This window comes from Papaver somniferum, chromosome 6, assembly GCF_003573695.1.
Source record: "Papaver somniferum cultivar HN1 chromosome 6, ASM357369v1, whole genome shotgun sequence".
In the NCBI taxonomy this organism is placed as follows: domain Eukaryota; kingdom Viridiplantae; phylum Streptophyta; class Magnoliopsida; order Ranunculales; family Papaveraceae; genus Papaver; species Papaver somniferum.
The window spans coordinates 115,771,019-115,796,766 of record NC_039363.1 but is presented as its reverse complement, the minus strand read 5'-3'; the positions used below and the strand labels follow the sequence as shown (position 1 = coordinate 115,796,766).

At 38.5% G+C, this 25,748-nt stretch overlaps 1 pseudogene; it reads left to right on the top strand.

Moving 5' to 3' along the window:
• Nucleotides 1–16,994: 16,994 nt before the first annotated feature.
• LOC113288974 lies at nt 16,995–20,320 on the top strand (annotated as a pseudogene).
• The last annotated feature ends 5,428 nt before the right edge of the window (nt 20,321–25,748 follow it).

Here is a 25,748-nt window from a genome sequence, read left to right as displayed (position 1 = left end):
TACGATCACACAAAGTGTGAACTGATTTGTTGTATTGTCTCGACTCAGTCCATAGACAATCACTTTCGGATAAAGGACTTATAGGAAGGAAAAGTTTTAGCTTGAGGTATATTTGGGTACCCTCGCCTTTTCAACATACATGAAGAAATATGCGGACAAACCCTGTTAGTCACACTTTACAAAAGGCTTCAAAGACTTGGGTACTATTGGCCCTTTATGGTGGCTCAGTCGAGAAAGTTACAAGGGTCATGTCCCAATTGTCAGACACCGCCTCATCGTTTGGAGGTTCTAACAATTCACCACACTGGGGACTGGAGAGAACCTTACATAAAATATCTTCGTGACAACGATCTATCATCAGAGAAGAAAGGAGCAATCAAACTCATCCAGAGGGACAAACGTTTTGTCTACATGGAAAGGATTTTGTATCGCAAAATTTTTGGTGGGAATCTCCTGAGATGCTTGGCTGAGCATGAAATTTCTACGATCTTGAAAGAGATGCACGAAGGTGAACACCAAGGAAAAAAGAAATCCATGATAAATATCATTGGCCAACCATGGAAGATGATGCAGCTGCCTATGTTCGGAGATGTCATCAATGCCAATTTCATGGTAATCGCATTCACACTCCTTGTCTTCCATTGCATTTTGTGAGCAGTCCACAGCCCTTCTATAGCTGGGGACTGGATATCATTGGAAAAATCAATCCAGCATCTTCGAAGCAACATTAATACATCATCACAGCAACAGAGTACTTCACCGAATGGGTCGAAGCTATCCCTCTTCGAAGCACCAATGTAGTCACAATTGCAGCTTCTATCAAAGAGTACATCATATGCAGATTCAACATTCCTAAACATATCATCACGGATAATGAAACTCCCTTTGCCAACAAACATGTTGCAGAATTGTTTGAAGAATATGAAATCAAACAGATTTTATCCATGCCATACTATCCCCAAGGAAACGGACAAGCAGAGATCACCAACGAAACCTTGATCCGGATTCTTAGCCGAACGGTTCATGATAGTCCACGAACGTGGCATGACGAATTGCCAATGGCTTTATGGGCCTACCATACTACACCAAGAAGTTCAATTGGGACTTCACCGTATTCTCTCGTCTATGGCGCTGATGCCATTCTCCCAGCTGAAATCAACATTCCCTCTGCAAGAATTGCAGCGGCTAGTGGAGTGCAGTGGAATGAAGCCGAGGTATCTAATTCAAGAATTGCTGAATTGGACATGCTTGACTCAAGGAGGGCCAAGGTAGAAAAATATGTGGAAACCTACAAAAAGATGATTTCCAAGGCGTACAACAAAATGGTAAGACCTCGAACATTTCAAGTAGGAGATTTGGTTTTGAAAATATGTTAGCATATTCAACAAGACATATCTGCTCCCAAGTTCTCTCTGAAATGGGAAGGACCTTACGTAGTCATCAAAGCAGTATCCAGTGGATATTACAAAGTCTTAGTTGTTAATGGAGGAGTAGAAGGAAATATTATTAATGGCAAGTGGCTCAAGGCATATTATGCTTGAGCGATTAGTAAACAATTATATGTTACAATGTAATTTCTAATATTCCTTCAAAGAGTATGCATTATGCTCATTCGTTCAAAATTCAAAGTACATTTCATGAATCTCACAAAATTTCCTTCAATTATCCTACTTTATTCAAAACTAGTCTCAAGCTTACAAAAAATAAATATCTCTTGAATGCTCACTCAAAGAAAACCATCCAACAATAAATAATTTTTATAGAAAGCCATGTCAAGCTTCTTCTGAAAAATTTTAGTCTTCACTTTCAAGTCCTGGACAGCTTTCTCAACTCTTGCCGACTCCAAGGAAAGTGCCTTCTCCTCTTCCAAGATGGTAGTTGTAGTAGAAATCGCATCAGCAGCAGTCGTTGCCCTGTCAATTTTGATCATCTCGAGCCGATGACGAAGCCATCCTATGTTGAATCGCAAGGTCTCGCAATTCGAAATCATGTCATCCCATCTATGCAATTCATGATTCTTGAGGTCTTGTAAATTCATCTTGATCAATGGTTGGTAATAATCCAACAACGGTAATCAGGAGGGTCGGCAGAAATCCTCTCCATACTTCAATCGTAGCAATGTGTCCGTACCTTCTCCAAATATTAGTATACAAGGACGCGTGACATTTAGGAATGATGAAGCCACCAACTATCTCATTGTGCGGGCAAGTATTAACCATGGGAGTTTCAAACGGGAGTCCAGCTGTTGGGTACTCAGGAGCATGAACTCTGACTCCAGTATTCATGGAATTGGTAGAGTTTTCATCAACACGGTTGCCGCCATCATCATCAGCCACAATCACGGACTTCCCATTCCTCCTCTTCCTAGCATCGGCAACAACATGAACATTAACCTGCGATGAAGAAGTTTTTTCAATTTCAAATAAAGATTGGACAAGCCGTGATAAAACTTCAGTCAGGAAATCATGGAATTACTCAGGATGTTCCGGCTTCAGTATGAGCCGACCTGTACCGGGTAGGAGCCTTAACAGTCCGTTTGGTTCTCAAATTACAAGAAGAAGGCCGATTCCTCTGATTATCCTACAACAAATCATTTTCTTTGATCAGTCATCCTGATCAAATGGGGATAAATAAAAATGTGTATCTCACCGAGACGGACACTTCCACATCATGCTTCGCCTGAGATTCATTTCGAGAAGAAACACTACTTCCAGGAATGGTGATGAGAGGTATGATCGTGATCAAAAGTTCTTCTGATAATACACAAGGGTAGGAGACGATGTCCCGTTTAAATAGAAAACCTTAAGCATTGAAGGTCAATACGTGGATACTTATCCTATAACGGGTAGTCAAATCCGTTGCGGTTTCTATTGAAACCCTAAATATCGAATCAGAGTACATAGTGATGTGGGAGAAACGTAGCAATGCTGGGGACTAACAGTTCAGGCAGTCAACGTTGCGACTGATGGATCATCTGGCAGATCACGTGTCTGCTTGTGCAATCACATTGCGCGGTCGATTTGCACTTATATGGACATCGGTCCATTTCATCCAATTAGAGGCGTGAAGAAGATTTGTCAGAAAATGCGATAAGAGATTATTATTTAATAATAATAATAATAATAATAATAATAATCTCTAACGCAACATCTCTATAGTCAAACTGCTCAGCCATAAACAATATCTACTTCAACGGAAAATAAATAATCTCAGAAAAACTCACGAGTAAGACTAATTGTCGGATTCGTCGGACTCGTCATGGCCATCATCGTCTTCCGTGGAATCCTCTTCAAGCTCTTCCTCGGAATCACTGTTGGAATCGTCACCAAAGTCCTCTCTCTCATCAAGATCGATGTAGATAGCATCCCAGTACTCTTCTTTTTTGCGTTCAGCTTCAAGATCAGCCTCAACTAATCGCTCAATCTCCCTGGTAAGCTGGTGTGGCTTAATTTTGCGCTCCCTTGGCTCCCATACGGGTTCTTCTTCTTCAGCGTCTGAATCCGAGACTACACCATCAGGATGAGAGCGAAGCTTTTCCTCGGCGGCTAACTGTCTGCGCTAAATTCGAAGCCTCTTCTCCCGGTACTCAGCTACTATTTCATCCTCGACTTTCCTGTTCGAGAATCTATCACAGGTAGTCTTCAGCTGATCAAGAGACATGTCGTTTAAATCTTCCTTAGCCTTCTTCAATGATTGGTCCATCTTGGCGCGACATTCTAATGCAGAAATCTTCGTCTCTGGAACCTTAGAATCCTCGTCAGAAGAGCTAGAGGAAATATCATAATCACTGCTGCTAGAACTCACCATTATCTGGAACCAGAAGCGCACAATTACAGATATGCTAATATCAAATTCATAACAAAAACGGTAATCCTTAACTCTTACCTTTTTACAGTTTCACGAACTTAGTGATAGTAATGTAAAACTCCAAAAACTTGCTCGTTCTTTCAAACCTGCGAAGACGAGAAAAACTCATCATTTAAAAGTCGACACTTGACTTTTTATGAAACTATGAGCAATTCACATAAACTTTTCATGTGAACGTCCCATGATTTTATGCCGCAAACACACATCATAAAATAATAGAATACAATTGTTTATCCCTAACAATTACTCAAAAATTTGCTATTTGATTTTTCATTAAAAAAAAATCTCACGTGTGTTAAAAAAAATTCTCTTTTTTTAGTGAGTTGATAAAGAAAAAGCTTATTTTTGCTCAAACGAGCATTGTCTATGAAACGAGGGTCGTTTCTATTTTGCAAAAGTCCACATATTCCAAATAAAATTTTGAAAGTTCACAAATAAATTTTATCATGGACTACAGGTCTTTTCGAAAATTCCTCTAACTTTAAAGGATCATTATTTATTACTTCTACTACGAACAAACCTACGTTCCTAAAAGTATTTGTGGAGTTCATGCTTTAAAAATAAATTTAGGTTTTCATGAAACCTCATAAACAAAATTTTCTCTACTGCAACTAGACCATGTCTATTCAAGGATTCATGTATCTCTTTCATATTAGGGATTATTGCTCGTTTCTTAAACTAACGAACGAACGTGCGTATGTTTTCTAAAACAATTTTCATGAAACCTACATCTTCATGCATACATGTGAAATTTTGTTTTGAACAATCCATGGAAAACTCATGAACTCACAGCAAAACAAAAACAAAAAAAATTACCGGACGTACCTGGTTAGTGCCGGCAGGAAGCTGGCCGGACGGTGGACGGCACCGGTGACTGATTTCCGGTGTGAAATTTTTTTCCCCTTCATTGCTCTGCTCGGACGTGAGAGGGTGAGGAAGAATGGTCGGTCAATCACTATATATTTTTTTAGGGTTCTTCCCTTTTATATTAATTTTATTTCCAAAACCTAATAAAACATGGGTTTCTTTTTTTTGGCTCGGGCCCGTAAATTCTAAACCGACCAAAATTGGACTTTTTGGCCAACCAAACCAGCAGTGCCTCATCTCTCCGTGCTCACGGGATGACCATCTATCATATTATCGGGATCCTTATCTGTACATTTGCTCATACATAACACCATTGGAGTAAATTGAGGATTCTGAGAACACCTTTGTATTACGAGTTCAACCGCTGATCTCGTCGACTGAAAATCACCATCTAATGCTTACTGCGGAACATGATTGTCCCTTACTAAGCAGGGGACTTAATGTTGATGGTGGATTTTCAACAAAGGTCAAAATCGTAAAATCATGATACTTCATGTTTCTGACACAGCTTTCAGACATGTGACGATTCATATTTTACGAACCATGATGAACATGTTTTTCGTAAAGCCTCCACTAGCTGAGCGTTCGATGCCTCGCATTTCATCATGACCTCTATGTAGAATAACATAATTGGGCGATCTCCGTATGATTGAGAACTTAACGCCTTCAGGACGTCGGTGATACTCGTTGTTCCCTGACTTTATGAGAGAGACCCACCTCTATATAGAAGAACGATTGGGCGGTTCTCCATAAGATTGAGAGCATTAACGCCTTCAGGACGTCGGTGACACTCACTGTTCCCTGACTATATAGAGAGACCGTGTATAGATTCACTACGTAAGATTGAGAGCCTTAACGCCTTCAGGTTACCAGCAACACTCGTTGTTCCCTGACTATGCACTTTTCAGAATGGTGTTTATGGGTGAAAATCGTTTCTGCTGATTTTGGTAATTTCGGGTGTGTGAATGAGAAACGAATCTAAACCCTAAAAAATGCACTGCATGGGAGTACTTTTGATTCGAGAGATAAATCTGTACAATCCTGGCCTAAACCAAGAAATGGCCGTTCTAGGCTTGCTTCGGTCACAAATTGAAGGAGAATGGTTGGTATTAGGAAGGGAAGCGAAGAGAGTGTTGAGACCAGAATCGTTGATTCTGATGGTGTGGTTTTTTATGACTTGTATCTGAAAGTAGAACTGGCTAGCAGAATGGAAAGCTACCAGGTGATTTCTAGATACTGTGTTGTTGCCGACCAAAACTTGTTTTTTTGTGGTAAATAGGTGAAACCTATTTATACAAGTCATATTGAAACGTACCATGGCCTCGTAGGAAATGGAAACGATTGAGTGGTGGAAGAATAGAGTAATGTGTAACCGTCAGGTATTATGCTTCCATGATGAAGGAAGTGAATTAGTTTACACCGTTACTTTCATCACCACTAATTGTCCCACTTCATGACATTTTCTTATAACGGGGGTATTGCACGCTGCACGCTGTAAACCGCCAGACCAATACCTGGTGAGTATCCCCAAGTTTGTGACATCTTTGATGTCTCGAGTGTTTTCGTGGAAAATGTGTAGCAGGTTTCTATTTGTCGCAAGTCAAAGTCAAGATAATTGCCATAGGAAAATAGCATGTGATGCTATTAGGCTTGCCTTGGCCGGCCGCCTAAAACTTGCCACATGTCCGTCAGTTTGGTGGCGAACTTGAATGGCTGAGATTGTATCTCATGAAGAAGGGTAGCCGTTGATTATGGCTACCTTCTGCTGGCGCCTGGTAATGTCACAGTGGCGTTTTTGGTGTACGCCAGTGGCATTTCAACATGACTGGCATATCTCATGCATTCCAGTGGCACGATGGTGTAAGTGGCGCCCGACGTAGCCATGGCCACTAGCTGGTTTCCTAGAACTTGCCGCAAGTCCGTCAGTTCAGTGGCGAACTTGGATGGCTGAGATTGCATCTCATGAGTAAGGGTAGCCGTTGATTATTACCATATATTTGTTGTGTAGCAAAGTGGCGCCTGGCGTAGTCGTGGAAGCCTTTTTGGCATATTGGTGTTAGATCCAAATATGGCTCTGGCAACATTGGCCATGTTGCCACATCGATCCCAATGCTCTGAGAAACGTTATTTGGCTTGGTTGGCGTAGAAATTTTGCGCAAATTAGAGTTTGGCATGTCGAAACCCTAATTAGTGCGTGTGGCATGGTCGCGGCATGGTGGCGTTGTGGCATGGCCATACCTGTGGCGTTGTGGCATGGCCAAAGCTAAGACTTGACTCCGTGGCCAAAGTTAGGGCTTGGCGGCATGACCAAGGCTAGGATTTGGCGTCGTGGCCAAAGTTAGGGCTTGGCGGCATGGCCAAGGCTAAGATTTGGCGACGTGGCCAGAGTTAGGGCTTGGAGGCATGGCCAAGGATAAAGTGGTTCGTGGCATGTTGCTGCGGCAGAACGCCATGTTGGCATGTTGTTGTGGCAGAGTGGTATGTTGGCATGCCGATTAATATGTTGTTGCGACAAGGCGCGTTTGGCTTGCCAATTAGTATGGTGGCGCGGGACGGTGCGTCTGGCCTTTTATGTATGGCGACGAGTTTAGAGCGATTTGATTGGTCAAGAAAAGGGTCCGGCCAAACACGAGCGGCCATACTCTGATGTGAGTGTGGCAAGTTTAGAGCGACCTGATTGGTCGAAAAATAGAGGGTCGGCCAATCATGGGCGTGGCTACACTTGTAGTGTGAGTGTGACGGCTTTAGCGCTACTTGATTGGTCAATGAGAAATGGGGCCGAAAAGTATGGGCCCAGCCACGACTTATGTGTGTGGCCAATGGAAAATGGCGTCGGTTTGGCCTAAGGCATGGCCACGCCTCCCTTTGCTGCTGTTACTATTCTGCGGCTCCTTGTTTTATGATTTTGGGTAGGATTTTGCACCTACTAATCAATGGTGGATTAATCACCTAGTTTTCCTAGGCTTAATTTCGACAAGAAAGGTCTGATATACTGTACAAGGCGTAAAACCCTAACTTTTGCAAGTTAGTCAGGGTAATTGATCGAATTCTATGTGTTGACACAAAGTTCTTTTAAGTTCATTTACAGAGAGCAGCATGCTTTCTGATTGAATACCTTTTGCAAAGACCTTATCCTTGATATTTGGAAATTCGTGCTACTCTGCTGCGAGTTAAAAAAAATTGTCATGCCATACCTACATTAAGGATTCAGCCGGGGAACATAGCATAGAAAGCATTCAAAGAAACTTATATTAGGTGAGTATAAGCAAGGTGCCGAAATTTACAGAACATCTGGGATGGTTGCTACATGCTCCAGTTTGGATAAATTTCATGTAAATATATTGAACGGCTCAATAACTATGTCATTGAAAGGTTAACACTCATGGCTCCGTTTCCTCACAGAGTGAAGTCACATCAGATGCAAGGTTTTACAATTTTAACCCTAAGCTGAAAACCACCATCAACAAATGGGTATGACGCTTTAACTGGCTAATATCCCTTCTGCAATAGATCAATTCTACTGTGACATTCACCACTGAATTCCTGGAAGATAATCTATTTTATCTCATTACTCTGATTTCATGATCGAATCCACGACTGATCTCATGGAATGGTAATAGATAATCCCATTACTCCGATTTCATGATCGAATCCACGGTTGATCTCATGAAATGGTAATAAACAACTTTATTACTTCGATTCTGTAGTCAAATCCACGATCTACAAGATGGTAATACTCATTTTATTATTCCGAATCCGTAATCGAATCCACAACTGATCTTATAGATTGATAATAAATAACTACTCACTTTTATTGCTCAGTTTCATGAACCTTTTTCCACTGAATCTCATTACTTAGTAATAAACAGTCAATAAACGGGCATCTGAACTATCACCGAGTAAGCCCCAACAAAATGGTGCAAGTGTACTCAACAATGATGCACAAACGAGCACCCAAATGCACAAACAAGCAATCAAAAATATGGACAAATGAGGAATCCCACACAAAACAGGAGAGAGAAAATAATAATAATATTAAAATAATAAAGAGGCGCTCATGGGTCGGGCCCACCGAGTGGCCGGCCGTGCCCTAGACGTGGCCGGTCCCATGCCTCTTTCATTATTTTTCCTTATTTTGTTATTTTCATGAACTCATGAAAACTCCTTCATTCTAGCAACTTTCCTTGTTTGAGCAAAATTCACGGTCTCTCCATATTTTCATGGTTTCATGAGAAATAATAATATAAAATAGGAAAAGGTGTTGCAGGACCGGGCAACCTAACCTGCTGGCCATGCCCTAGCCGTGGCCGGTCCCACACCTTGCAATCCCTAGTCTTTCATAATAATTATTTCCCTAATATCATGAAACTCCTTCGTTTCAACAAAACTCATGGTTTCTCATAGTTTCACGGGGTCATGAAAAATAATAATATAAAATAGGGAAAGGTGTTGCGGGACCGGGCTACCTGGTCGTCCTGCTATGCCCTAGTCGTGGCCGGTCCTATACCTTACAATCCCTAGTCTTTCATAATTATTATTATTTTTCTCATCTCATGGAACTCTTCAGTTTGAGCAAAAATCATGGTTTCTTCATATTTTCTCAAATATTGCTCAAATCATGAAAAGTCAAAAGCCGCCATGGTCACACGATCGGCTAGCTTCTAACGGAAATATTAAATGTTAAAATATCCTTATTTTAATATTTACAAAATATTGATCAAATGAGCACACATGCTCATTCGAGCAAAAAATCAAGAATTTCAGTCAAGATCAAACTCTTCTGAAAATTCAACATGTTGCTCGAACGCACACCAGAAAATACCGAAACTCTCAGGACTGAGATATGGAAATTATGGTGACACGGGTGTGCTCCCTTGACCGACCAAGGGCGTCTCTAAGGCTTGCAACGATACAGTCCCACACGTTTTCATAATCTTGACCTAATTTGCGCAATCGCTCATACTGGGTCCAAACTCTTTTCAACCAACCTGGAGTTTTCTCAAACGACCATCATCTGGTCCCACGACCACCAAGGGACGGTCCCATGCTCACTTGGTCGGTTCCTTACTTTTCCATAATTAGGTTTTATCACCTAATGCTCAATCGACCACTATTTCAGTAAATGATGAAACCGGCGTTTAATCATCATTCTTTCACCAACCGGCCAACTAAGGACCCTGGTGCATGCTCACTCGAGCACTTGGGCGCACATGGATTTCCATCATCCCATGTGGCCGGTCCCTCTATCACTCATGACCTATTTTCATCGATTCATCAATCGACGAACAATTGATCAAAATCAGGGTTTTGAACAAACGCTCCACGAAATTATCATTCTGAGTAAGTTCAAACACTAATAAATTTATGTTGATCCGGCAACCAACATCTGGATTAATTATATAATATTCGGTTTTCTACCAATATTTTAATTAATATTTTATTGAGCCACGTCACCAATAAATAATTCGTCGAATCGAGCAATACTTGCTCAAGTGTTCGAATATTGATCAACCATCAATATTCAGTAATTCGTCGAATTGAGCAATACTTTCTCAGTTACTCGAATATTGGTCCAACTATCAATATTCAGTAATTTATCAGCAATTTGTCGAATTGAGCAATACTTGCTCAATTGCTCGAATATTGATCAACTATCAATATTCAGTAATTCGTTGAACTGAGCAATACTTGCTCAGTTGCTCAAATATTGATCCAACTATCGATATTATTCAGATGCTCTGTTGCTCGAATTTACAATATTTTCTCATATGAGCAATATCTCTGAACATCTAACATGTTCAATCCATGAATCATTGACCATTCGATCACCTCATGCTCGATTCAACAAAACTTAGACTCATTGTCTAATTAGTCAACAACTGACTAATAAAATACACGCATGTCATGCAGACTCCACGATTCTTGAGACATCAATCATGTCACATGGGGGAATAACAATTAGGGTTTTGGTCTGGCGGTCTAGGCACGTGGATTCATCCACGATGAGAAATGTGAGTAAGGCGTGCAAACGGTTGAAGGAGTTAGCAAAGTAGTGGGTGGACGGTTAACCAAGTCTCTACACGACCTGGAACTGATTTCACCACGATCTCTCACCTTCCCACTCTTTCACTCAAGAAACCGTCACACTTACTGGTTACAAGGTGTTCGCTATTCTGACAATATAAATAAGTCTATGAATCCATGATTGACAATCAACGTTCGTCTACACAGAATTTCTCGAGCAATTATTCTCAAGAATTCGTCAATCTCCCAGAACTTATTCAAACTCATCAGTTCACAGAAAACTTGCAGAAACCTTCAACACATCCACAATCCTTGATCATCATTGATCCCACACAATTCTCAGCCTCCCTCCTACAAATCAACCCATCTCCCTCTTTGTGACCGAATTGACTCTGGAACGGCCATTGACTTGGTTTAGGCCGGACTTCTACAAATTGATCTCTCGTATCTAAGCACTCCATTTGCAGTGCATCTATGTGAGGTTGAGTAGTTTGCTCGGTTGAGGAGTCTTGACAACACGTCCGTCTCTTCAGTTCCCTAAAAAATCAGCAAACCGTTTTTCCCATCTACAAATTCATTAACATTTAGCCACATTTTGCAAAGATTGCATTCCTTTATTTATATATGTATTTGTTCATGAGTATGTAATCATAGTTAACCGATTTTAGAACTTAAACCCACTTAGTTTGCAGACGGGTATACAAACTTAAGTTCCGGATTTTGGTCTTGTCCGACAATTCGCAAACCGGTATGCATACCGTCGTCCCGGACCTAACTCAGGTAGAACCGTTCGCATACTGGTATGTAAACTTGGTTCTGGGACTTTAACGGTTAAAACCATTCGCATACGGGTACGCAAACTTGGTTTCCGGACCCGAATCATACCAAAACAGTTTGCATACTGGTATGCATAGTGTGATATATCTAGACAATGGTTAATTGTTCTAAACTCCCATTTTAATCATTGAAACATCCTTAGAAGACGACAATAGATGTCTCACACAAACTATTAGCTTATAAGTAATTTTTAGGTGATGGAATGATCAATACGAAACATTCCAAGTCTACATAAAATGACTGTCTCACACAAATCATGTAAGATGTTTCAAGGAAATTTTCACATGATCATCTTTTGACTCATTATTTAGTTTCCAACAAATTGTTTCCAACTAAACTCGTCAAGAATATTGATGAATGTAGCTAAACCAAAAAGCTTCCAACACATATTTCGAGAAAGATATAAGCGAGTTAAACTCATCTCGAAATATCAAATGTGTATAATATAAAAGTCTATATAGCTATACGACTTAGTCTCAATATATAAGAGAAAGAATAGAATAGAATTCTGAGTGATAGATAAGTTTTAGTCTCCATATACCTTTTTTTGATGAAGTTCCTCCAAGCTATCCTCGGTAGATCTTCGTCTTCAATCGATGAACGCCGTGAAGTCTAAATCTCAACTACACATTCTATCCTAATCCAAGACATAGATATAAGTAGACTAGAAATGAAGACTTATAGTTTTGATCACCTAAACTTGACAAACAAGCTTGAGATAGCAACGGTTGCGAGTTCGACCGAGCAGTGCTCTAACAAAGGTGATGGAAATCGATAGCAATAGACAAAGTCTAGCTAACCTCAAAATTCGAACTTATGCAATCCAAAGTGCATCCTAGATTATTTTTCACCTCACAAGTATAAAACTTGTGGAATCAACAAACTCTGAGACGAAGAGAACTTTGATGATTTCTATTTATCTAGTTTAAGTGAGAAGCTCAACAATCGAACAAGATCAGGATACCCAAGCTATCAAGATAAACAATAGTTGGACCTGGCTTCACGAAACCCTAAAATGGTTTTAGGAAGAGGACGACTCTAGTTACAACTAGGACACACCAAGGAAAGTAGTGTCGGGATTCAAAGATCCTAGTTGTTTGAAGTTCCCATTTTATAAACATTCAAAGCATAGATTGCTTTATGTTTAAGCTAAGATAACTTTGGAACCAAGCAATCGATAGATGAATCTTTGAATTTGATTTACATAAAAAAATATTTACTCCAATTAATTCAGGATAAGAGAAACGAAGTTAATAATGATCTTCGTTAGACTTATGAATTGGAGGATTCAGTTATTCAAGCCTAATCGAATGCTTTGACAAGAAAAATTAGTTAACTAACCTGGTGTTTTTCTTTCCTAAAGGGAAATGTCTAAGTTATTTTTTGAATAATTAGAGCCCGATGAGAGAAATAAAGTTAATTTTGATCTTCATTTTGGTCTTATCGAAACAAGCGATTGTACACATGCAATCGGTTCAACAATAGAATTAAGTATCTTAGTCAATTTGTTGGACTACAAGAAAAATTACTTTGGGAATTTGTTTCCTTGATAACATATTGAAACTAAATTACTTTTATAGTTTCAGTTTTAATATTGGTTATCTAAAATGGTATGTGAAACCTTCGTGCTTAACTCTTATAGGTTGTACAAGTCTTATAGATTTGTAAGATCATTTCGGTTTGTCCTTTATTTGCTCGAACCTTTGTCATTTTTTTGAAAAAAGGGGGAGAAATAAATGGAGTAAACAAGTGATTTTTAATCACTAGGAAATGTCAATTATGCTTAAACATTATATCTAACGAAAGAGTAAAGCATGGACTAAGGGGGAGAAATATATCATCATGATGTGTAGTATTTCTGACTATAAAAGGGGAATAATAAAGATTTGAAGACGAAGAAGAATTTTTATTAGTTTTTGTATCTTTTGGATTTAGTGCACAAACATTGATCGGCTGGGATCCAACTAGAATCGGTTTATCTTTGATAGACTTGATTGATTAGTTGCGTGAGATCGACATCACTTTATAGTTTCTCTTTGAGATCTATACTGATTGATTGCAAATCTAAAGATTGATTATTTCGGTAGTCATTATTTAGATTGATCTAACTAGACAAAGGAGTTTATTAGATCAAACATAAGAGCCTTTTTTAACAACTCACATATCTTCTAGCAAGATTGATTAGAGCGGTTACCAAACAGATTATTCCTTTGTTGTTTGGATTACGATCCAAAGGACTTGTTATTCACGTGCGTGACTCTAGAAGTCGAAGTCCCAAGGATACTGAGGGAACTAAGTAGCTAGGGGTAGTATGCTTGGTCTTAACTTTACGAAGTTGGTATGTATAGTGGTTTAATTCTGAGAGTACTCAAAACTGGACTACGTCCCGGGGTTCTCCTGCATTTGCGGTTTTCTCGTTAATAAAATCTTGTTGTGTCTTTTACTTTGTTTTCCATTATAATTTTTATTATAATTAAGTAAAATACACAAGTACGTTAACTCCGTAATACTTGATATTGATCCTATAGAGTTTCGGTTATTACCGAACCTATTTTCAAGTACACACTTTGTTGTTGTATTGTCTCGATCTCCTTTCCATAGACGATCACATGAAGTGTGAACCAAATTGTTTTATTGTCTCGACTCTATCCGTAGACGATCACATTCGGGAGAGGACTTATAGATTGATAAATAAAAGATTCTAATGTATTTGGGTACCCTCGTCTTTTCAGACTTAGCACCGGAAGGTTACCACTAGTAACTACCTATCTCAGATAGCGTTGCAACACAACATCACATAAAGGGTTTGTTTTCATAAAGTCAATATGACACTTAACCTTCAAGTTAAGGGTCCCTGGTCGAAAACTTTATGAAATCTTTTCTTTTATGTATTTTACTTATGTTTTAGCCTAGTAGTAACAGAAAAGAAAATAGTACATTATTGTTTAGATTTTAATCAACTATATTATTCTTTCGTGAAACACTGATACATTTGTATATGTTTTTCTGCAACCCTTACGAATGTACTCATCAATAGCATTCGCAAGACACTCGTAACATAAAATCCTAAAGACTGCAATTTTTACCACATAAGTTCACATGATTCTGCCAAGAAATTTTCTTGATTGTTTTTTGTTCCAAATGATTTTGATGCATCATCGTAAGTCAGTATAAAGATCGTATTCACCAAAGAAAATACAGTTTTTATACGTAACTAACCGATTCAAAAATTAAATTTAACCATTTCCAAAATTATGATCTTTGCGATGAATGTAGGCCATCGCTTGCATGAATAACATCAGTAGGATAAAAAAAAAAGGAAATTCAATCTAAGCAACAGAGAAAAATTCAGGCGGACTGTACTGTAAATAGATGAGACCACTAAATAGTATTTCAACACCAAGAAAAGTTGTTTCCCAGCTAATTCATCTAAGTGAAAGAATTACCAAGAACTTCAGCAGCTTGTATACAAATAAGGGTCTCATATGCACTAGTGGTTAGATTTTAATCAACTACATTATTGTTTCGTGAAACATTGAGACATTTGTATATGTTTTTCTGCAACCCTTACGAATATACTCATCAATAGCATTCGCTGGGCAATCATAACATAGAATCCTAAAGACTGCAATTTTTGTTTTGTTCATATCATCTGGCTATGCAAAGAAAGACAAAATATGATTATTTTGATACTTGATGAGGTAAGTTTTGCATTAGGCATATCCATAAAAGGAAGCTGAACCACGGTATTCAAGTTAGTGGAGCTTGCATAAGCCACCTGCAGTACACGGACAATGCAATACAAGTACGACATGAGCCTGATTGTTGTACTGATGCATATTAATTAACTAGTTATAGCATGCATGCTAGATTATTTGGAAATTAAGGACCCAAGTTTAGTAATTTAGCTCAAGAGGGTTCCATTTTGATGGGAAACAACCCAAAGATCCAGACATGTTGATCTATAGATATACACGGTCGCCAGAATTTAGCAAAATTTTATTATTTAGGACCTCAAATAGCCTTTTTTGTTGCTATTTTAGGAAAATTTTAGCGAAGTAGGGAAATTGGGAATAGGCTTGTATTGTCATATGTGCAAGTCCAAGGAACGCATTATGCCTGGACAAGACTTAGAAACCAGTGATACATGCAAGAATGCATCGGCATTAGCCTTTGTGGCTTTAAACCCTTCGCAAAACAAGGGTAAAGTTGGATGATGTGGAAGCTATATTTAAGACATCATGCTAGCTTGCGAAACATGTTTTCAAAGGCAATTAAAAGTGTATTTTCCTGGTGATTCTTGAATTTTAAAGGCTCGATCACTGCATTAGGAGGGTCACATCGGGGAGTTTCGCCATGTGCGGTTGGGCGCCGCAAGCGAGATTTTCCGGTCCGTTACAGTTAGTATCATGGCTATATCCTTAAATATGTCGTGCATTATACTCAGTTTAATAATGCATGGGTGGGCCCGTATGAGGACTCTAAAGAGAGAACTGGTGCGAAGCACGACGGGCGCCCGCTTCACATTTAATTAAATATAGGTTGTACCTAACAAAGAATTACAATAATCTTTTGAAACCAATGACGGTCCATGCAAAATCAACGTCGGAAATCTTGATCCAAATACACACATCCGAGATCAAAATAGTTGTTCTTTAATTTTTGGTGGTAAAATTCCCGGCTTCAAAAAGTCCTTCAACTTGCGAGTATCTGTTTTAGCTTTGGAGGGCTAAGTTTGAACGTTGCATGTTGTAAAGCCAACATATTGTTTTTATCTTATCTATCCTCATCTGACTCATCATTCAATTATTGCAATGACTGCGTATATTTTTTTTATTCTTAATTGTACTGAGCGATATTTATTTTCCTCTCCCTCTTCGCATCGGAAGAAGCTAATGTGGAACTCATTAATCAGAAATTAAATTGAATTGATATAATTGAGAAATATATTTTTAAAAGAGGTAGAAATTTGCGAAAAATTGGATTGTGTAGAGGGTATAAGTTCTTTGAGCTGTGTAAAAGTGGGTTATATAGGATTCAGTGATTTAGCTGTTATCCAACAGGTAATAAAAAAATTTATTGTTAAAGGTATAACCTGTGTTGAGAGGCAAAGACTGTGCCGTTGAATGATAAACTTTTTCTCGCTCGGCTTAGTATCTACCACGCCGCTAATCATTCACGGCTTTATGGTTTTTTACATGGTCGAAAACCTAATATGCCAATCCAAATGGCTTGTCTAAATGGAAAATATTTGGCTAAGTTTCTAAATTTTAAGCTCCAAACAGTTTAACTTGAGCTCAATCAGTGGGGGCTCAATTTGTCTCAAAACAAACCTATACTGGGCCATCAAGGTTCACCGAATTAGTAGTTTAGTACAAGTACAGTAGTCAGTAAGTTAGTACACTGCCTCTGCTCTAGTTAATGGCAGAAAATGGTATCTTTCCAATTCCTCCTCAGTTCTTTCCAACCAACAGATTATATCTTTCTTTCTTCTTCAATTTGATAGTCTTTTGCTTATTTTTTTTTTCTGTTGGTTTTTGTAACCCTAACCCCATTTTTCTGCAAACCCTAATTTTAGAACAATGGCTAGTGATACGATCCATAAGCCTCTATATCCAGAAGTAATTCAATCAAACTCTGAATCCATTCCCAAGTACCACTCAAATGATTCAAAACCATCATCATCAAACTTGTATCCAACAATAGTTGTTGAAGGATATGTTGAAAATCTTTTCCCACATTGCGAAGAACCTCTTCATAATCCCAAGGTCAATCCACCGCCAACAGCTCCAACAGAACCAATTGAAGAAATTATACCCACAATTCCTTGTGCAATTGCTCATTTAATATAGTGTTGAATTAGCATCTGGTGATTTATCGATTCTTAGGCTTCGTCAAGGTATTCACGTTGTAGCTGTTCTTGCTCGTATTGGTGATGAGATTCAATGGCCTCTTGGAAAAGATGAAGCTGCTGTTAAATTAGATGAATCACATTACTTTTTCTCGCTTGTGTTCCGCCTGTAGATGAATCGGATTCTAGTGACGACGATAAGGATCATCATAAAGGAAATGAATCTGATAGTATATTGAATTATGGTGCAACATTTGCTTCAAAAGGACAAGAACATTTTCTGAAGGAATTTGATAAGATTTTGGAGACTTATATTAGTTTTTCTGTTCAGAAGGTGTCGAAGAAATCTGAGGTATTGGATGGATTGATGGCTAAGGAGACATCGCCAGCGGAGTTAACTCCAGAGAACTCCAGAGAAGCAGAAGGATATGGAGAAATTGGCTGCGGCTTATTGGACGATGTTGGCTCCAAACGTAGAGGAATATAGTGGGTTTGTTGCTAAGGCCATTGCAGTAGGATCTGGTCAGGTGATCAAGGGAATATTGTGGTGTGGGGATGTTACAATTGATAGGTTGAAATGGGGAAATGAATTTTTGCTTAAGAGGATGGCTCCCTGTGCTGAACAATCAGAAGTAATGAAGAGAATAAAAAGGTTTTCATTTCAAACATGAATTCTGTAGTCTTATGAATTTGCTGTTTTCAGTTCTTTCTTTTGGATTAAAATTTAGGCAGATTATCGATGTCTGCTGTTTAAGGGTATCCATGTATCATAACCTTTTGTCATTATGATGATTCCCTTAGGGCTAAGAGGGTCACCAAGATGTCAGAGAAAGTGGCAACTGGAATACTTTGTGGGGTTTTGAAGGTCTCGGGATACTTCTCGAATTCATTAGTGAACTCCAAAGTGGGAAAGAAATTCTTCAGTATGCTCCCAGGGGAAGTTATTCTTGCTTCCCTGGATGGGTTAGGTATGTTAATCATTATTCATTATATATTGCCTGATTGACTATTGCAGCATATCGTCTTCTTGCTTTATGGTGTAGTTTTAGATCATGTCCTTACAATTTACACAATCTCTTAGCTAACGGCATAATATTGCTTGAGTATGTGTTGCAATCACGATGTTTTTTTTACTTTAAGGAGTTAAGATTACTTTGCTCATTTGTTATTATTCATATCAGGTAATTCATTATTTCGGAAGTTAGCCGTTACTTTCATTACTTAAGGTGTATTCCACATCATGTGTACATTGTTTTGGAGGAACTGTGGCAATTGAAATTTCTATTTTTCTTTAGCTCAGTTTGGTAACTCCTGAGAGGTTGGGAAGGCTGAAGGGCCTCACAGATTACAGTCACTTAGGGGAGTAAATCTGCAGCATTAGGCATTACCTGCTATTCTATGTTTAGTCTTAACCATCATTCAGTACAGATGGACGGGGCTTCATGTTGTTGGATATGTGCAGGCACTTCAGTAGTTGGAAGTCTTAACTTTCTCAATAGGCTAAAATCATAGAGCAGAAATATTCTTCTGTTGTGAACTTGTCTGGCCTTTTCCGCCATACTTAGATGTTCGAAACTTTGTTCCGTTACTCTTTTTCGGTGTTGGGGTACTAAATTGTGTTGACTACACGAAACTAATAGATTTGGTTCCCCTTCGGCGTCATCTTTGTTATTTCCAAACCTTTCTCTTCGTATTACTTGGTATAGATTATGGTTTCTCAGTCGACACTATTGAAGATATCTTTCTTTGCTGGTTAACAGGGAGGGTTTGTGATGCTTTTGAAGTAGCTGGAAAGAATGTCATGTCAACATCATCCACCGTCACAACAGGACTTGTTTCACACAGGTAAATATCATGTCTACCCTTGAGACCATTCTTTGAAATTACCTTTTACTTCAGTGCTTGCTCTATCTCCTACTATGGATTCATTGTTATCCAGTCTGTTGGAGGACAAAACGTCTTGAATCCTTGCATTATTTCTTTTTATTTAAATTCTTAGTAATTGTAATCTGTGCCTGAAATTTGCTAATGCCCCCACTATCCATGATATACCCTGTACCAATACTCCCATATATGTAGATGTTCAAAAATAGTTCCGACATACTTAAATGTAGATATCTCCATATTCGCATCAGGTTGAGACAACAAACCTCTGACGGTGAGGTTCAGTCAGTTTTAACCAGATATACTAAGTCAAAGAAAAGATGGTTTACTCCAGCCTAATTGCACACATACATGTTCGACCTTAACTGTCTGTATCTGAACATTAGTACACTATTTATCTTGTTTCTTTAGTTTTCTTCTAGTAACCAGTTTTACCAGAACCAGAAGAAAAAAAGGATGAATGCGAAGATGGTCGATGTTATGAATGGGAAAGGCGCTAATAAGCTATCTGATTGCAGGTATGGAGAAAAAGCAGCAGAGGCAACGAATGAAGGGCTAGACGCTGCAGGGCATGCTGCTGGGGCCGCATGGGCAGTTCTGAAGATACGTAAAGCGCTCAACCCGAAGAGTGCAATCAAACCCACTACCCTTCGGAAGTCAGCTTTTAAGTCCGCAGCTGAAGATTTTAAGTCTAAGTACAAAAAGTAGCCTATATGGATCTCAATCTGAATCCCCATATTCTTATATGATGCAAGATTCCAGCAACGAGGTATGCATTTCATTTGTCCATTTTTCCACAAATTCTGTAATATACTAAGCTCTATTTGAGCATACCTAGATACATATTAACTAGATCAGACATAGACACATCTCGTCAGGTGTTGCTTGATTACAGGACCTTGTGAATATAACTTGTATTATGCTAATTACATTTAGTTTCTATGCTTATAGTGAGCTTTTTCCTGAGTACACAGTAAGCCTTCTCAAGACCGCAGCATATAAAAATAATTCTTCTTATATCTGAGTTGTTACATTTCTTCTTTTGGAATTTTCCGACTTTACAGTGGATATCTTAGACTCAGTATGTGATCTTTTCCTAGTTCCAGCAAAATGTTGTATGAGTCGGAATATCACTCCAGTGAGAGACTACAAGTAACCATATTATGAATCTAGCCCAAACCCACAAATGTGCTTGTCCTTGTATCTGTTGGGTTTTAGGCTTTATTCAAAAAGTTAAGAGATAAAGAGATAGGATTGTCCTAACATGAAGCATGTCTAGCACTGAAACTGGAAACCTTTGATACTTTAATGCTTTTGTTTTGGTTGCTGAGTCCACATTGCAACCAAAGAACTGATAAGTGGTAGACTGCTGGCGGTTGATAGTGCTGTGATGTGAGCTAGAGCTAGTACTGTACTGTTTGATAAAGATTGGTCAGGGTTCTTCTATATGGATGATGAAGTGTAGTCCTGTAAACATACTTAAACAATAAGTCTAGATGGATTTTTTTGTTAGAGAAATGAAAAGAAACAAAAAAGGGAATAAAGTTTATGATAACTAATACATGTATTAGTTTATCATTTAAACATTGCTTTGTTTGTTTAAGTCATCACCGCCCACTACATATATTTCAACCTAGAATGATTGTACCGGTTCATGTACACGCCTCAAAAGATATTTGTTCAGAGCAATTGAGACTGATTTTCTCTCACAAAATCTAACTGGTGTTAATCTTAATGATCCAAAAGTCACTCACTTATCATCTCATACCTAAACTACCCTCCTTCCAAAATTTACTGAATTTCCATTAGCTTTCCGAAAGAAACTGCAAGTGTAGTTTTAGAGAACTGTCAACAACAACAAATACTATCAGATGCAGATTGATGAAATTTTAGTCCTGAACATCAACTCAGTGAAGTCTCTCTCTCTTTTTTTTTTGATAGTGTGAAAATGTGCTTGCTTGAATATATACTGTTCCAGATAGATTCTGTTGAAAGTCTTGGAAGAATCAAGAGACCGCACATATCTGTAAAGGCTGTAATCCAATCTCATTTCAACAGCTAATGCAAAATTTTGCATTAACATTACCTAAAGAAGAAAGGGATATGGTGCCCATTGGTGGCTTTTGGCGATTGTTTTGCCTTAAACTATTACACTTGGTTCCTGCTTGAAGGCTTATTAGGTAAAATTCCTTATCTTTTTTAGTTTAAAGAGAAAATTCTGTTTGCACTATTAGATGGTCCGAATCAAATCTTTCATCAACAACAATCTTACAACAAAACTAGTGACAAAACCCCTAGGTGAACAAACTAGTGATAAGAAAAAACCGGTCATATTATTTCTACCAAATAAAATCCGTTTCAAATAAAATTGGGACAAAAACCCCAAGTGTGTAAATTTAGTTTTGGTTATTTTAAAAAAAGACAAACATGCCCTTGACCTTTTCTTCTTCTTCTTCTCTGATTTCTTTTTTCTTCTTTCTTCCGTCTCCTTCTCCCACCACCATCATCACCAGCAGCAACAAATCTCCACGAACACCAGCAGCAACAAATCTCCACGAACACCAGCAGCAACACCTCCGTCACCACAAGCAGCAACACCTACGTCACCACTAGCATCAATTTCGTCTTCAAAATTTGGTTTTCTTCTCCGTAATAGTTGAGAAAGAGGGTTAAATCTGGATCATGGTTCTTAAAAAGGGGTTAGTGCATCAAACCTCTTTAATTCTTCATTGTAATTCGTATCTCTGTAGTTTAATTTTGCTTTGATTGAGATTGATGTTGTTGAATCGATTACTGAAATCAGAATTCACAGAAAAGGTAAATCGGAGGTCAAACTTAGGGTTTCTGTTTTGATTGATTCTTTTTTATTAAATCTCAATGGTTTGTTAGAATTAAAGTGGGTTTGTTCTGATTTGAAGTAGAGATGGTAGTATGAAGTTTAATTTTGATTTCGTAGAGAATTATGGTTTATAATCTTCCCTAAATTAAGAAATTAGGGTTCTTCTTTGATATTGATCTATCTGCAAAATTTAGGGAGAGGGGTTTGATTAAGAAGGAGATGATTGAGAAAAGGATGTTGATGAATTTGAATCTCTGATGAGTTAAGAAGAGGGGTCTGATTTTAAGTTGAAATAGTGGAAGAGATTGTTATGTTTCTTAACAAATTAGAAGATTTAGTTGTTGTTGCTGTTTGGTAAATGGGTTTTGGACCTAGAAAGATATTTACTGAGATGTAGTATATCAATTGATAGAGTTATAGATATCCTTGAAACTGCAGTTGATAGTTGTGATTATTAGTTTAGGTTATGATGAGTTACAGGGATTATGAAGCTACAAATATGATGAAGGTGATGGCTTGAGATGTTATGGAGTGAACTGATGATGAATTCTTTTAATGGAGATGAAATAGACATTTCAGTTGTTGATAGAAATGAAATAGACATTTCAGTTGTTGAGAATTTGATGTGTTTAGGTTAATTAACTTACAAAAGTTACGGACACAGACTTGGAAGTTTGTGTTGGTGAAATGAAAATATGTGGAAAATGATGAAACCAATTTCGGTTTCATCTATTTTTGGTGAAACCAATTTTGGTTTCCATCATCTTTAATTTGTGTTGTTCTTTTGAAGTAATTGGATTCATTATACTATGACGTTGTTCAATTTTGAAATAGAAATTGGTGACTGGTGTTTTCATCATTTGTTTTGAAATTCTAAGGGAATCTGATTTACTGAGTTTGGGGTTTGTGTTTTCAATTGTATTGGATTTTTGAGGGAATTTGATTTCTGAGTTGGGGTTTTGTGTTTGTTTATGTTTTCATTCTCAATTTGTGTGTTTTACTTTTTTAGGTTGATGACGTTTTGGAGTTAAAATGTTTATAAGAAAACCACCACTTCCTAGAATGCTGCTAAACAATGTCTCATGCATGAGAAATGCCCAACTAATTCTTCGAAACGTTAATGCATCAGTCCATGACGGAGGTGCACTCGTGTTAACAGGAGAAAATGGTGCAGGAAAATCCACTTTCTTAAGAATGTTAGGTTGTTTCTCAAATCCTTCAGCTGGAGAGATCCTACGGAACGGTCACGACATTACAAAGGCAGGAGTTTCTATCCGGGTATAGGCAACTCATTTACCTATCCAGATTGAGGATGCGATGATATTGAGGTTGCCATAGAGGTTTCCGAGAAGGAAAACCATGGTGGATTTGCTTGATTGATCGTGGAGATGTATGGAGAGGGTTATCTGGTGGTTTAGTTTTTGTTGCAGAGGAAGTGGGATTTTATCCCTTCAGGTAATACATGTAACCTGATCATAATTTAACCACTTTCTAATAAGAAATTTGTTGTTTAAGTCTGTACATATTATTGTGGATTGAATTGCTAGATTCTAATCTATGAATTTCAGAAAATAATAGTAGTTAGGCATAAATTTTGAACTTCTCCTTGCCAAAGATGCTTTATACTTAATAAACAATTCCTGTATATGCAATGAGGTCCGTCGCTGATCCATCATGTATAAAATTGTTGATGTTGTTTTCTGCATCATTTCTTTTGGAAAATGTCGTAGTTCTTAGTCACGTCTTTGCAGGATTCATGCCTTATTGGGTACTATAGTAAGAGATTCTATCCGGGTATAGGGTTGCCTTCTGCTTACAGTATCATTTGAAGTTTTACGACATTAGCAATTTACCATAGACTAACTATACCATCAATATTTAAGTATTGAGGAATCCATATATCTGAAGCATAAGCTCCAGAGCTCCACTAAACAAGCAGAAATTCGGTAGAGAGAGAGACTGACTTCCTTGAATATATACTTCAATGTCATTACCGTGCTAAGATTATTGTCTGTTTTGTGAATTAGTAGTTTCTCCAATTTGTGTTCAGTTTATTATGCTTTAGACATTAAATTGTATTATGCAAGCCAACTATCTATATTTAATCAGATCTTTTGGTTTATGTGGGCTTCTTATCCTGGGAACGTTATAGTATCAAATATATTCGTCCTGTATTAACCAGTTTTTTCTTCATCTATTGGCAGGTTCAGTTCATCATTGAAGTTTGTGTTGGTGAAATGAAAATATGTGGAAAAATGATGAAACCAATTTCGGTTTCATCTAGTTTTGGTGAAACCAACTTTGGTTTCATCATTTTTGCCTAGTTTATTTTGGTTTGGTTTCATCATTGAAGTTGTGTTGGAGAAATGACAATATGTGGAAAAATGATGAAACCTAATTAGGTTTTATCTAGTTTTGGTCATTTTTGCCTAGTTTATTTTGGTTTGATTTCATCATTGAAGTTGTGTTGGCGAAATGACAATATGTGAAAAAATGATGAAACCTAATTAGGTTTCATCTAGTTTTGGTGAAATCAATTTTGGTTTCATCATTTTTCCTGTTTGGTTTCATCATTTTTTTTCTTATTTTGTTGAATATTGATCAATAAAATTCATTTTTTGTGGCGGTGGCGACTGGTTGGTGGCGGTGGTCGGCGATAATGGTGGTGTTGCTGGTGGTGGTGGTTGGCGACAGTGGTGGTCTGTGGTGGTGGTCGGCGGTGGCGCGGTGGTGGTTTTCGGGGATGGAGGTGGTGGCGCTGTGTTGGGTGGCGGTGGTGGTGATGGCGAGGTGGTAGTTGTCGGCGCGGTGGCGCGGTGGTGGTTGGCGACGGCGGTGGCGCGGTGGTGGTTGGCGGCGGTAGAGGTGGTGGCACGGTGGTGGTTGGCGGCGGCGGTGGTTGGCGGCGGCGTTGGTGGAGGCGGTGGCGCGGTGGTGGTTGGCGGCGGCGGTGGCGCGGTGGTGGTTGGTGGTGGTGGCACGGTGGTGGTTGGCGGCGGTGGATGTGGTGGCACGGTGGTGGTTGGTGGCGGTGGAGGTGGTGATGGTAGTGGCGGTGGCGGCGGTTGACAGTGGTTGTTTTTGGCAACGGCGGTGGTCATTGGTGGCGGCACATTGGTGGTTCTGCTGGTGGTGTTATTTTGTGGTGGTGATAATATAATAGAAATTAATGGTGGGGTTGATTTTTATTTTTGTTGGGGTGATTTAAAATTAAAGGTGAGGTTGTTTTTTATTTTTGTTGGGGTGATTTAAACTAGAAGGCTAATATAGACAATTTATGTTAAATGGGGTTTTTGTGAACAATTTGTTTTGGTGGAGTTTTTGCATATGGATAGTGACATCTTTGGGGTTATAACTCGCCGACCGATCTTACATAGTGATAAAAAAAAACTGAGAGTGATATATACGGATTAGATTAGGAGCAAACAATGACCCCCACTTTTGACAAAACATACACTAATAACGATTCGTCGGTTTTAGAAGAGTGACCAGTCCACTATCACATCAACAACCACTTCCAAGTTCAATATAAACCAACTTCATCACCACTCTTCTAAAGAATCCCTCTTTCTCTATTTA